Source organism: Rhea pennata, chromosome 5, assembly GCF_028389875.1.
Source record: "Rhea pennata isolate bPtePen1 chromosome 5, bPtePen1.pri, whole genome shotgun sequence".
In the NCBI taxonomy this organism is placed as follows: domain Eukaryota; kingdom Metazoa; phylum Chordata; class Aves; order Rheiformes; family Rheidae; genus Rhea; species Rhea pennata.
In genome coordinates, this window is record NC_084667.1 from 12,694,942 (window position 1) to 12,709,512 (window position 14,571).

The window sequence follows — 14,571 nt, forward strand, 5'->3', positions numbered from 1 at the left end:
CCCCTGCAGCCATTTCAACCATGTTTGAAGCTGAGCAGGTACCATGCAAGTTGCCACTGTACAAAATGCTGCTGTCAATGTAGAATTGGTTGTAGGGGGTGACAAATGACAATGCCAAAATGATGTCAAAATGTTCTTGCTCCAGGATCTCTTTCATCAGTTTTAGGTGCAAATTTCCTAGGTTCAAGCATGAGCTGTAACTGGCTCAGTTAAGCCCGCAGGGGACTGTGCTGCGAGGAAAGAGGGTGATGAGGGAGAGGACGGTCAGCCTGCGGTCCTTCTTCCCTTGTCTTCGCCACTAGGCGAAGAGACTGTGTGGAGATGCAGTCGCCCAAGAAGGGGGTAATTTGAAGTTACTCTGTCATTGTTCTCTGTTGTGGTAAAATTCATTATTTGTAATGCTGCTGGGAAATCTTGAGGTAACTTTCCTGCTGCACTAGCTGTTGTGGCTTGCTCTGCGGTTTTCTAGGAATATGATCAGGTTCATATTTCCAGAGCTGGAGTACAGATTGTGGTATGCTGGCTTGCCTTCCCACACGGCATAGAAACTGATTTGTCTTTCCAAACGTTACAGTTTGCCTTTTTTTGTGGCAGTAACCATGCAGTAACACACACTACTGCATGGTGCAGGAAGTACCAAGTGTGCAGCATTTTCAGTAGTCTGGCAGCTGGAGATGCAGTAAGTGCTGCATTTCTGAACAGATCGCGCTTGACAGGTTAATTATGCTGCCGACAGACTTGGCATTTGGAGTGCCTTGATTTCCTTCCTTTGACAATCGTTAAAGGTCTCAGCTGTCACATCTGTGACTGACAGAACTGAAGATGATGCATCCCTGTGAGCTTCTTGCAGTTTCCCATGTTTGGTAGTCATTAATGCCAGCGATGGGTAACCTGTTGCATTTCTATTGCTTTGACTCCCTAGGGAACTTCACACTGTCAATAACTCTTTCTTTCTTTCTTTTTTTCTCCCCCCCCCCCACCCCTACAGAAAAAGAAAAAAGCTTCTACCCTTCAGAAGGGTTGTTACCCTTACTGTCCTGGTCTCATGCCTAAATGCCTTTGAGGAACTGGGACGGACAGACACAGATGCTGTCGCTCACTGTCGCTCGCTGTCTCAGGGAGAATGAAGACACCAGTGGCCCTCACCAGTGTGCCATTTTCTATAATGATTTAGATGTACCTCTTGTCTGGTCTCATAGGTCAGTTCCCATCACTGCTCCTTGATCTGCTCTTCCCTTCAGACCTCCAGGCACCAAACAGCAAACCCCCCTATGGGAAAACAACAGCCAGGATAAATATGACATTATTCTGGAGCTGATCAAGATGAACAAGCCTGAGAAAACGCCACAGTAGTCCAGATCTATTCCTTATTGCTTTCCTCATTCCTATGATCTGATAAAACTCTCATCGCCTTGATGCCCTCTAGTTCTTTGGGGATCAGGGCCTTTTAAAAACCCTGGCTTCCATTTATGTATTGTGTTAGTGACATAAGGGCTCTTCGCCACCCTCAGGGGTATGCTGTCCTGCAGAAGGGGAAAGGCAGAGTGCAGAGACAACATACAGCTTCCTCTCTGAGTTCTTAAGGGATCCACTGCATGCCCTCTTGTATTAGCCCAGCACCAAAGCACAGGTAGAGAGAGTAATGCAGGGGAGCAAACATGGTCAAGTTTTTAGTAAGGAAAAAAAACCCCAAAAGACAAATAAAAATGCGTGGAACACAATTCCTTGTGTGTTCAAAATGGGCTCCCCTTGCACTGTGAATTCCACCATGAACAGAAGCAGCTATGGCAAGGATTTGCTGCACCAAGGTTAGCACTGCACCCTCAGTTCCTGCTTAACTGTCACTGTACTTGTTTCTCCTCTGAATTAGTCAGTGTTTCTTCCTGTGGTTTCAGTGATGCTGGCTGATGGAAAGCAGAGCAAAAATGTCGTACTGTTTTTCTTTGCAAGCTCTTGGATAAGTAGAGCTTCTGAGATGGAGGAGAAAGAGCACTGTACTAAGGCTTTTACTGTAAAGTAGAGATGTCATCTCTAGGTAACAAGAAACTATCTCCTTGCACAAGAAAAACTCTAGCTTCAGCTATAGAGGATATAAAATATGGCTTCTATCTTTTTTACTTAAAGAATGGAAAGGTTGTTCAGTGGTTAAGAAGCAAAAGAGATAAGGCATTTATATTTCTCAGTGGAAATGTGATGTATCTGGGAACAAGATGCAGCTGTCAGAAATGCTGTCAGAAATGCTGGCTTAACAGAAGAAGTACGCGGCCAAGCCCCCTCTGCAGAAAACTGTTCCTCTAAGAAGCTGTTTGTCACTGTAGTGTGCTCTGTAGGGATCTGACATGTAACTCTTTCCCATTTATTAACAGGATTCCTTTCCAATTGAAAGTCCTTTGAAAAATGCCAAACAGTGCTTTGCATTACCTGAGCTCTGTTAATTGCTTTTCCCTTTTGTTTTCTGTGCGCTGACTCTCAAGACATTTAGCCGTATACAAGAGCAGAGGGACTTTGCTGGTGGCAAGTTGTGAAAACATGAGTAGGACATTCTCCTTCAAGTGTACTGTAAATAAAAATTCTTATCCCTTCTTTTCTAGCAATGGCTACGGAGAGCCCAAATTTTAGCTGTAAGTTTATGTGCATAGTGTTGTCAGATTTTTGCTATTTGGATAATGTTTTACACTTTTCCTCTCTAATCTTCCTGTGATAAATGGGTAACAACAATACTACAATACTACTATTTTTTTTTTCCATACAATAAAGGGAGTCTGTGCAAGCAGTGGTAGCCATAGGTGATGACCGCTAGATGGTGCTGAGTATCAGACCCTCAAAAATACCCGGGTATCTTCTTCCCCCTCACCCCGCTCTGTAAATAGGAATTAAGATTTTTCATGCCCCTGGGCTTTGACCCTGTTAACAGCATACACCCTAATTGTGCTCCACTGCTTCTGAGGTTTCCACTTTGTAGTGAAATACTAAAGGCTGCTTCCTACCAGCAGTGTGGCAGCTTTGGACAAAGAGGGCAGAAGGTGGGGTGAGTACGGATGGGTGTAAGAGCTTTCATCTCCCATTATGCTCTTAAAAAGTAGATTGTCTTTATTTCACTTGGGTGGAATGATCACCAATTGAAAATAGACTTATCCCTACCCAGCTCCTTTTGATTGGAGGTATTTTACTGCTAGCTGTGGCTAGTCTGTGGGTTTATGGAAAGAATTAATTTCACAGGATGGTGTACAGCAGTGGACAAGGAACAAGATTTAAGTTTCCAAAGCCGGCAGGCTTGCGCTTGGATAAAAAGCTCAACCGTCTCTAAATCTACCTTACCATAACCTTGGAGGGAAAGCAGCTGAGGGAAGCCTTAAAGAGTCCTTATCCTTCTGATGATGTCTTCTCCCTGGGAACTGCTGGTCTGGAAGGGTGAGTATTGTGCTCTCAGGGGACACTAACTGGGAAATGTGGCTCTTGAGGAAAGCCTGAAAGAACCCTATTTGTCCAGTTTAGCAGAAACAAAGGCCTGAGGGACAAGGAGATAAATATGTAAAATTGTGGCAAAAAGTAGGGGGATTGTCATGGTCAGTTTTCTAGCCTACTGTAGCAAGGATGGGAAATGATGGACTTAAATGTCAACAAAGGAGATTTGGGCTAGTCATGAGGAAAAGCTTCCTTAAGGTACTTATTGCTTCTTGATACAGGCTGCACTGCTCCCTTACAAGGGTGTTGACCAGCTCCCTGGCTGCAAACCATCTGTACTGCCCTCTTACAGACTTGGTGGTAATTGAAGCTAAAATGTGTTAACTAACTCTGTACATCGGCATTTTGCTGTCACGCTCACTACTTGCCCTTCAGTCCCTCACTGCCAAGACTGGCACGCAGCTCTTCTCGTGAGCTGCTTTAATAAATATGTGCCTGTTCTGGATTTTTATAGCTCTTAAAAATGTGGCCGTGAGTGGTATCCTCTATCAGAGAGAGGTTTTATTTCACTGCTGTGCAGCTGGCTATTGCTACCACTGAGGAGGTGACCTTGGCACATGTTCTCTCTTCTTACCTCTTCTCAGTATATTTTAGCACTGTGCTTTGCTTTCCCACCCAAGTGCTTCCAAAAGACACACGAGCCAAGTGATTTTTTTTTCTTTTTTACAAATGAAACTTCTAGCTTTCCAAAAATTCCTTCTTCCTAGAGAAGAAATACAAAAACAAACCCCTAGACATGAACAAACTTTCTCTTGCTAAATAAAGACTCATTTTTAAATCTCAGAGCTTAAACTGGGAGAGGGGATGGAGTCAGTAACCTCTCCAGCCCTGTTTTTCTATAAATGCCTGTATCGTCTGTTTTTTGTTTGTTTGTTTTTTGTTTTTTGGTTTGGTTTAGTTTTATTTTTCTAGGAAGTTAAATAAACTGCTGGGGAACAAATTGAGCTGGAATCAAGATGTGAAATACATGCCAGTAAAACCAGCATTATTTTCTCACTTTTATCCTTATGGGACTATATCTGCATCACAAGCAAAGAGGAAGGGGGAAGCCTAGGAAACACCGTCAACTCTGAGTTAAAAGGCATTAAAGGGGACCTACTGAACAAAGTACCCCACATGTAATCTGACAGGGCAAGAACGTGAATGTAGGAGTTGATGTGCTGGACAGAAGCCAAAGCTTAGTTAATTCAGGATAATTTCTCTGACCATAGAGATGCGTAGTGTGAGCTTGGTTCTCTTGAGACAGTTTGTTTTTCACACTTCATATTTTCAGAGTTGCCTGTGAAATTCAATGATGTTTTTATGATAGTTTGAGGAGAGTTAGGCAGACTTTTTCTAGCAAGTCTCTTATCACCAAGAAATGTGATAGCCAAACCCTTGGAGAATTTGAGATGAACAGTTGTCGGCAAAAAAGGTGTGCCTGTAACTTCAATAATCCCATTTTGGTGTTTTCTAAGGCAAACCTACTATTTTTAAATCAGAAGCCTGCTATTCCTCTCCAGAGTGCAGGAGTGTGGGATACTTACCTGCAGTGTGTGTGGGTCCTATGTTCAGCACCTTGTCTGAAGCAATAGCAGGGGATGGAAAGGGTTTCCCACTGCTCAGGAGTGACCCAGGCCCTGAGCTCACTGAGGAGTTTTAGAACCACTCCTTTTCCTACCTTGTCTGGACACAGAATCTTTTGTGCCAAATAAAATAAATAAATAAAAAAGAACATTCATTTCAATGTGACCCAAGATGAGAATGGTTTCAGTTCAACTTTCATTTCCAAAAAAAGCAAACTTTTCATAGCTTTGTCTGTGTACTTATCAATGGCCATATCTATTTCTATTTTCCAAGCCCCTAGAGATAGGAAGGGTGCAAGAAGCAGCAGGGCAATGTGGCTAGTGGGGAGCCTCAGAGATGGAGGAGTGAGGGGTCACTGGCCAGTAGCAGTGAGGAAAGTTTTGTCCAGCTGCTGCACGCTGTGGCCTTACAGACACAGCCAGAGCCTCCTCTGGGAGTTGTCATTAGGGCATGTTCAGCAGCAATGTGTAATTACCTTGCTGGAGAGGAGCTGGATACCAGGAAGGATTTAATATCACCCTGCCCTCTCTAAATACTATGTAATATGTAGACTGTTAATGAGTTGGCTATTTCAAAAATGGAAGCTAAAATGACTGTATGTGTTTCTACCAACATGAATTCCTGAACTGCATTTAGATTTTAAAGAGAGGGAAAAAGACCGTGATAGATAAAACCCTGGATAAAATAGTGCTATCCTCACTATTTTGCGTAGCCAAAAGACAAGACTACTCTGCAGAAAGACTGTAAGTCAGTTAACAGAGCATTTTTTCTAAGGAAAAAAATGAAAGTTTTCGTATAGGTTGATCTTTGAAATATTCTACTCTCTAGCTGGCTCTTCTTTCCATTTTACAAATGGAGAATACAAGGAGTAATGGTAAAAGTAGTAAGGGCATCTGTGGAATAAAGTACAGGTTTTTAGACAGATTTGGTGGTAAGCTAGACAGTCTATTCAGAACCGCACATCTTAACTCCCAAGACTTTAATGCTCTGGATGTGTTGGTTTGATAATGCAAAGAAAAAAAAAAAGCTTCTCTAGTCTCCTTCCTACATTTTACACTAGACTGTGAGCATAGTGACATTAACAGATGTTGGGAATATGGATGCTGGGGAATGGCATTAGAGATGCACAGTCTTAACTGTTCTCGATTACAAGGTATGGTAAAGGAATAGAAGATGCTCCCTACATATATATACTAGCTCTGCTGCCCTGTCGACATGACGTGAAGGGGACCAAGAAGGAATTCAGGTTGCTGTGCTTTTTGTGATCCTTTCTGCCTCTACTGAAACCACGCCTGCCTATCAACATCTACGCTACACATGTACAACTGTAAGGTGACTTGATCATCTGTTTTGGGAGATGGACAGTAGTTGCAAGGAGACAGATGAGCAGCTATCATCTGTTCAGGCTTGAGGGACACCAAGACTTCAGCAGTGAAAGACTTAAATGTGAATGATCCTCATTAGTTATACTTACTAATGCCCACTGTGATGCATAAAGTGACTCATTCTCTAAGCTACTACACACTGTCTGAAGAGGAACCTCTGAATGCATCTTTGTCTTTCATGCTAGTTGGAACCTTAGAGCTTGCTTACATGCTGTGAGTTGTTATTTTGATTGAGGGTGATCTGTTTGTTTAACCAAAAGGATTTGATGCTATTAATGGAGGTGCAAATGTCTGCTGTGTGGTTATAGTTTATTCCCCTGGCAATGTAGTGCTAGAAATGCCTTAATTCTATCTCCATCCTGGGGGAGTGGTACTGGTTTAATGCTATCAGTGTATTAAAGCAGTATTGCTTTTGTATGAACAAACTCCTCTGTCTTTTAACAATGAAAACATGTAGCAAGTAAATGATAGGGTTTTTTTTTAGCAAAACTTCTGACAATAGAAAATAAAGGTGTTAGATCTGTGTCCCAGCCTCAGGCTGCTAGTTAAGTCTGACAGTAATGCAGTTATAAACTGGTGGTGGACCGGGCCTCTCGTATAACACAGCAAACTTGTACAAAGGAGCCTGCAGAAGAATCTGGCACTTTGCCTCAGGGATAAAGGACTACAAGAGCATTTCTGGGGAACTGAGTTCCTTGGTTTCTGCCTTTCTTTCCTGACCTTCATGATTTCTCCCTTGGTTGCTGCTCCCCGTTGCTTTTCACATCAAGGGGTACCAAACCACATACAGTGAACATAAACATGTCACTGCTTCTTCAGATGGCTCTTGTGAAGAATTGTGTTATTGACGGGTGTTCCAAGGCTCAAACTCCCTCTTTCTTAAACCACAAATTCCATGAAAAGGCTGCTTGTGCCCTAGTAGCTAAACTTCAGCTGTACTTCAGCAGGTGGGGTCGTGGTAGGCCATTGCATTTGAAGTATAGTCCAACTGGGAACAATATAATAGTGATAGAAAAAAAGGTTCCCAAATACAGCAACATAGTTCTATGAGGAAAAAATACAATAAATAAATAAATAAAATTTGAACATCTGAATGAGAACAAACTGCTGAACATTGTTTTTAGAACTATAGCCAAACACTCTTCAGAGAAGGGATCAAAGTGCTTTCCTCTCCAGGAGTGTCTGTCCTGCTTCTTCATTTTCTGACTTCTGTGGTGTCCATAAACTGTCTTCCGAATCTTACTTGAAACTGTGAGCTTGTGACTTCAATAAATCCACAAGAAAGCATGGCACATGGACTGAAGTCAAGAAATGACAAAATCATTGGAGGTGCAAAATCAGAAGTATATGGAAACCCTTCTAAATCTAGATGCCCTGGCCATAGCCATTTCTTGACTTCTGCTCAGTTTAGGAGGAAAAAATGGGCAGCTTCATTTTAGTCCATGTAAGGCAGTGCCAGGCCACTTGTTCCAGTGTTTTATTATTATAAAAAATGCATCTGAGCCAAAAATGAGCTTGCAGGCTTGTTATTTATATTGCAGTGGCCTAACTATGAATGGAAATTTGAGTGAGCCTCAGTTTATGATGAATCGTTATTGACCTAATGGTCTGATACCATAGCAAATCATTTTTTTTCTGCAGATTTAAAACAAATTCAAATTTAGAAGGATATGATGTTAACACAGAGCCAACTCAGGCCTTTCTCCCTCAGCTAGAGGATGATGAATCTCACTGGACTCTGTAGTGGCTCTGCTACAATTAAATATTTCTTTTGACAGTGGTATGCTCTGCCTCAGAATATTTGTGTTATCTTAATTGCTTTCATACACTGCAGAACATTCTTCCTCATTATTTGCACTATATGAGGCAGCTCTGCACCCCAGATAAGAGCCAGATCTTCCATCATTCTGAATTCTCTCCTATTGTACCCCCGAGTTGCTAACCCTCCGTTTAGTCCTGCCCTATCTCCTGTATGAGTAACCCACCTCTGTTCTCTCTCTTCCCCCTTACTATACACCCGAAGTTCACTCACTGCAGTAATTGTGCTCTTTTCCAGCAGTTCTGGTTACTAGTCCCGAAGTGAACAGGGCAGTGCTGAGTATGCTGATATGAAGAGTGGTGCTTTGCTTCTCCTTGTGATGCCTCAGCCTGAGGAATTCCTGGCATTCCTCTCATGCTCAAAATTGCTCTTCTTGCTAGTGGTCTCTCACTGCAGCTTCCACTGAGCTTCCAGGAGGCTGGAGTTTATTTTCTAGATCTGGTGGACATTTTTCATTGTGATTCTCGTTTGTCATTCCCAGCCTTACTGACTCAGACCTTTCATTTTCTACTTCCTCACATCATAAATGACTTTCAAACTTTTGTTACTTAGTGATAGGACTGGTTCTCTGCTAGCTAGCAGAAAACTGTTCTCTTCCTTTGCTGTTGATTGCGCTCTTGCACTGCTGCTGCTTAGCTTTTCTAGCTCTTTTCTAGATCCAGGTACAAGAACCTGAAGTATAGAAGAAAACAAAAGGAGGGAGATGGGAAAAACTGGAGCATTTACTTCTCTCTGCCCATTAAGGATTGGAGTTTTTACTTTCCTGAGTGTGGTAACTTTCCCCCAGCTTGTTCTGCAAGCCTCTGTCCTTTTCCATCTGTTCCTTTTTAACTCGGTTTGTCTTCTCTTGTTATGTTTCATTTTCTTGTTCTTTGCTCTCCTGTGTCTGCTGCACATACGACATGCTGAAGTAAACCTTTGTGTTTCTGATAGCATTTCATATTTACTTTGTAGGGAGTAGGAGGATGCACAACGTGTATTTGTCCCGTAGCCATTGTATCATTTATCATTTCATCACTGTGTGGGCTAGTCATGGTTCTGCTAAGGCCACCTCCAGTTTCAGGCAAATTCTAACGATTTAAGGGCAATAGTAAGATCATCACCACACAAACTGATTTCAGTAATGGGGCAACCTTTAAGCTGGTTTAGTGTGATGCTCTCAGATCAATTTAAGACATAGCTCAAAGCGAGAGGCTTGAACTCAATTAATCCTTTAAGCTAGGGTAAAAATGACATTCATCCCAGATAGAGAGGAACTGAGTCAACCCTATAGAAGCTGTTTTGGGGGACTGGAGGGTCACAGTGGGAGCCATACTGGATGGCCTTTGAGGATGATTTAAATGGCTGGTGTAAGGCCTTGAAGATGGTACTCTGGCAAGGACAATAATGTCCCGCTCTAGAGAGCGAGCGTTTGGCGTGCAGCTTTGCTGGGACTTGTGACTACGTTTAATTCGTTATTTTAAATGTGTGACCAGCAGAGCTGAAGGGAAGAAAGCACCAGTAACAGCCACACTGGAGAAGGTCACTGGCAGTGTAAGGGAGCATCCTGCAGCAGTTACAAGCTTGCCCATGCAGTCTGTCGAGCTCTGGTTTTCCACTTGGTTTGGATGCTTGCAACTGTGTTTCCTCAGAGAAAGCCAGCTAAAACTAGCGCAGTTCCCAGTGTACCATTCTGGGTCCATCTCCTGCAGTGCTACTGGAACAGAAAAAAGAGATTTTAGGATGCTTCTGACAGAGGATCTGGCTAGGTCCTGAAAAGGGATCCTGGCACAGGTCAGGTTGAGAACTGCTGCCCATTTTCTTCCAAGCAAACTTTTGTCCAGGCTGAGCAGTATGAACAGTGGTACTCGGGAGGACCAGTACGTGCTTTGTTACCTGGTGCCCTTGGCAGAAACAGCCCTCTGCCTCCCAGCTCTGCGTGGCTTCTAATCTGCCTTTCACTGGAGGCAAGGGTCCCACCTGGAACTGCTGCTGGTGGCTGGGGAGTCCTGACGCTGTGTGCAAAGCCCTTGGAGTGTTATTTCAGCAGCATGCAGTTTTGAATAGGGGAAAATCCGTTGCCCTTTCTCTTCCTCCCTGCTTCCTTCCCGCTGGCAAATGAGCAATTTTCACCACTGTGTCAAATACAATATTCCAGGACTTCGTTAGCTAAATAACAATATCTGGGGGCCGTGATTAGCAGCTGGGCCCTTGTGTCGTGCCAGCATGGGCTGCACAGTGGGCTCTCCAGCAGCCCTGCCTGGCTCCCTGGATCTCGGGAAGAGACCTGAGCTCACAGGGACTTCTCCCAACAGAGAGGAATGGGGCAGTGATGGGGGCCCCACAAGCTGCTGTGAGGGCCTTCCTGGATTAATAAAATAGCTTGAATCTCTGCATAGCTGGCAGCATCTCAGCCAGACACCTTTTAGGTTTTTTAATGTATTTTTAAAGAGAAGGTTTGCCTATTCAAGGGTAGATCTCAGCAGGAGAGAGCAAGGAGACTGAGGCTGGGAGGGGATAAGGCCTTATATTTTAAGCTTGCTCTTGCATGCTGTATTGCAGTAACGGATAGCCCTTCTCCAATTTGTCATTGTGAAGGCACTTGTCATGGCTTTGGACATATAAAGAGCCATGCTGGATAGAGTTCACAATAAACTAGCACGTGGGATGTGACGACTAGCTAAAATAATAGGGATGGGTCCAGTTATGGATGAAATGTAACATAACTATGCTTCTCTTTTTCAGTAAATTAATGCACTCCCAAACTGGACTGACTCACAGGTGCTGAGACCTCAGGTTTAAGCATCTCTCCACATCCCAGGTTAACTCAGTTCTGGGCTCAAAGTTTGTAGAAATGAACAGACTGCAGCATGCTTAGCAGAATCACAGCAACCTCTGCCCTGCAGTCCTGCATATGGAGAGAAGTTTTGACTTTGAAACCTCCATCCTACATTCATGTTTGACTCTTGCCTCTGTATTGGGCAAAAACAGAATCTCATATCCAAATCCACACAGTGCTCTGAGAAAGTTATGTCTGACAGGCCTAGCATTAGAGTATTTGCACAGTTCTTCCACAAGAAAAAGAATTGCTAGCAAAGGAGGGGAGTGCAGCCAGCCTTCTGATTTACTGATACTTTTGTTTTTTAGCACATGAAAAATGACAATTTACAATGGTAGTTTCTGAAAAACAGAATGACTCTTCTCCCCTCTCCTTATTTATGAGATCTGCAGACACTGGACATGTCCGTGTTTCATTTTTCTTCCATCTTCTCCCATATTTCCCTTTTGACCAACATCATTATTTATACTGCTCTAAGAATGAGAAACAAGTTTTCCCTTGTGAATACCAGATGGACTTAATTCTAGGTCATTACTTGAAAATAATTAGCTGCAACACCTTCTGCCACAGCTGGGAAGTATGAAATGTTGCTCTTCTCCTTAGCACCACTCTTCAGAGAGGAGTTTAATGAAATCAGATCTTTGCTCTTGAACAACAAGTCATGTTAAATCTGAATTTTGCTCCCTCTCTGAACATAGAAGAAAAATAAACACCCTTGGAGAAAACACATGGAGGGGGATTGCCGTAAGGCCTGGACTTGGGAAATAAAGTTAGGTTTCAAAGTTTATTTTCAGGGATGTGACAAGAGTGGCTGTGGGCAGACCAGAGCTCTGAGAACACAGCCATCACCACGTAGGGAGGATGTAGGGGTCTGAGGCCCATCTCTGGGCAGAGCAAATCCCCAAGTGCACTGAGGCTACTTGCATGAGAGCCTTTAGAGACAAATCCTACTGCATTTGAGAATGCAATGTTCACAGAGCAGAAGTGCTTTATTTATCCTAAATGATCTCTCTGGGATTGCAGAAGTCCCTGAGGGCTAGAGAATAGAAACCTGTCAAAACAAGCCTGCTGTTCAGCCAGTCTTGGAGAGTTTCCTAGCCATTGAAGTGAGTGACCAAACAGCCCTATGAGACACAGCTGCCCTCCCCTGTAAGCTCCTCCTTGCATGCAGCGATAAAGAGAAACCTGATGCTCCCCCTGCCCTATGGATGCTGCTGTCTGCCCACTGTTGAGGCTCTGTTCCCTTCCTGCGTGTTAGTAGCTTCCCTTTGTGCTGCTCTTCATCTCCCAGTGCCATTGCTGGGGATGCCAGACAGGAAAGAGCTGCCTCCTGCCTTGCCATCCCTGCGGGTGCAGGCTCAGCTGCTCCTGCTGTCCAGTGCAGGGCAGGCATGTGGGGCATGAGAGCCTAGTGTGTGGTCAGGGTGCTGTGGGACCTGGACTGAGCCTATGGGGCCTGAGATTGCCCCATGCTGAGCTGTGGCAGAGTCTGCATTGCTGAACGAGCCTGTTGAAGCAGGAGAGACCTGGGCTACAGAGCATAAAAAGCCTGCGTTACGCTGATGCATAACAACATAATTCTCCAGAAGTTGAGACTGCAAATAGCTGTATGGGGAGATTTAAAGCTAGGACTGTGTGTGTGTGTGGGGGGGGGTCTATCAGTGTGATTATTTTAGCCTATATGGTTTTTATTGCACTAAAATAACCTGCAATCATTTCCATTAAGCAATATGATTATAATTGTCACACAGCCTTTTTTTTTCCTCTCTCCACGTAGAGGAAAGATTTGTAGAGGAATTGTATGCACAAGTAAAACGTGCTAGAGATCACACCTGTTTTTGATCTTGCTGTGACCTTTTTTTAGCCCTCAAAGCCTCATCACCTTCAGCTGGAGCCAAGTACGCTCGGCATCTCGCAATCAATATATATCAGGCCTGCTGCCAAAGTATTACAGGTGCCTGCTATGAGATTGCAGTTGCCTTGAGGGAGAGCGTTGCTGCTAGTGCTTCTTACCACCCTAGCTGTCTTTGCTTTCTGCACTTCAGTATCATGACCTACAATTAATGAGCAGGTCAAGCTGTCTTTCTTGTCCTCTTGCACTACCTTGGCGCTTAACACTCAACATAAGAGGAATGCTGAGGTACTAATATTGAAATCTTGATAAAGTGAATGGAAAAAGGTGTCAGCATGGCTGGGCATGGAGTGGTGGATGTTTCACATACAGGTTCCTGAATTGCCTGTTGCACCTCAGTAATGGCAAAGGCTGAGGGGCTGGAGCTGTATTGGGATTTGTTTGCAAAGTCTTACCAGGTGGAGCTCTTGTTCCTGAAGGTTTCTGATAAAAATGACTGGGTCTGTATGATCCTAGTGTAAAAGGTTTCTATGCTGAATGATTTCTATGGAGTTACGAGGGGATATCAACTTGGATTCTGCAAGAGCTGCAAGTAAGTTAGTGGCACATTTATGGAAGATTAAGAATACCTGGGTCATCGTTTAAAGTGATCACAATAAAAATGGATACTGCCAGGTCCAGAAAATGTACTTTATTCTTAAATCAGAAATCCCTGTGGATTGCTGTGGTGTCTTATAGACCGACTTGCTACTTGCTGGTCTTCGGCAGGGTGAGCAGTTTTTAGTAGTTGTAGTTCTATTGAGGTTATAATTTCAACAAATATCCTTGTAAGCCTTGAAATACCCCTTCTCCCACCTCCCCCAGCACTGAAGATGTTCCCGTATAATGCAAACAGAAGAGGAAGAAATTAATAAATCTTTGGTTCTGTCTCGATCTGGTTGTCTCGTGAATAGGGGCTGAATGCAGTAAACAGGAAATAAGTGTTCAGTGTTTGTGAAAACACTGAGGGGAAGCACTGGAGTGCAATCATGCTGCTGCCAGCTACACGTAGCAGACCCAAAAACTGAATACTGTGACCTTTGGAAGGGAGCCTCCAGCTCTGCTGCTGAAGCACAACACGCTGCAGTGACCGTGACAGTCTTTTGCCCTTGAATGGAGTTTGAGAGGGGGGAAGGAGTGTGGAGGAAGTCTGCAAGGTGGGAGGCGTTACACGCCTCTCCTGCCTGTGATCTCAGGAAGCTGAGGAGTGCCAGCCCGCAGGGCTTCTCTGCTTTTCTTCAGCCTGACACGGTTCTTGTTCCTGGTACCATGGGGATGCCTGACATTCTTTGGATTCTGACATTTTTCTTGGTTTCTGTACTCTCTGATTATCACCTAGAGATGGATCGAGGTCGTGGTAGGCAAAAGGTTACCCGATCCATCTCATTACGGGAGCGGTGTGGTGCCTCTGGAGCTGACATAGTCCCTATTTCAGGCATTCTCTCGGCCTCAGATTTCTCATGCCTAGGGCCAGAGTTGGAATGTTTCTGCAAAGTGTTTCCATTAACTGTCTAGGCTGCTTACAGTGATGGAGCTTCAAAAATAAGTAAGTTATTCTCACTCTTAGGGAAGTTAAGTATTTTTAGTGCACTTGATTCAAACGCAGTTCACTGTGTACAGTTCAAGC

The 14,571-nt window shown here is 43.8% G+C and overlaps 1 protein-coding gene across 1 annotated transcript in view; it reads left to right on the forward strand.

The window, feature by feature from the left end:
- Nucleotides 1–3,332: 3,332 nt before the first annotated feature.
- The window catches only part of GALNT16 (polypeptide N-acetylgalactosaminyltransferase 16), a 90,517-nt gene continuing 79,278 nt past the window's right edge, over nucleotides 3,333–14,571 (forward strand). Inside the window, exon 1 of the mRNA XM_062575863.1 lies at nucleotides 3,333–3,411. The gene's annotated coding sequence lies outside the window, so the exon portion shown is untranslated. The remainder of the gene's footprint in view (nucleotides 3,412–14,571) is intronic.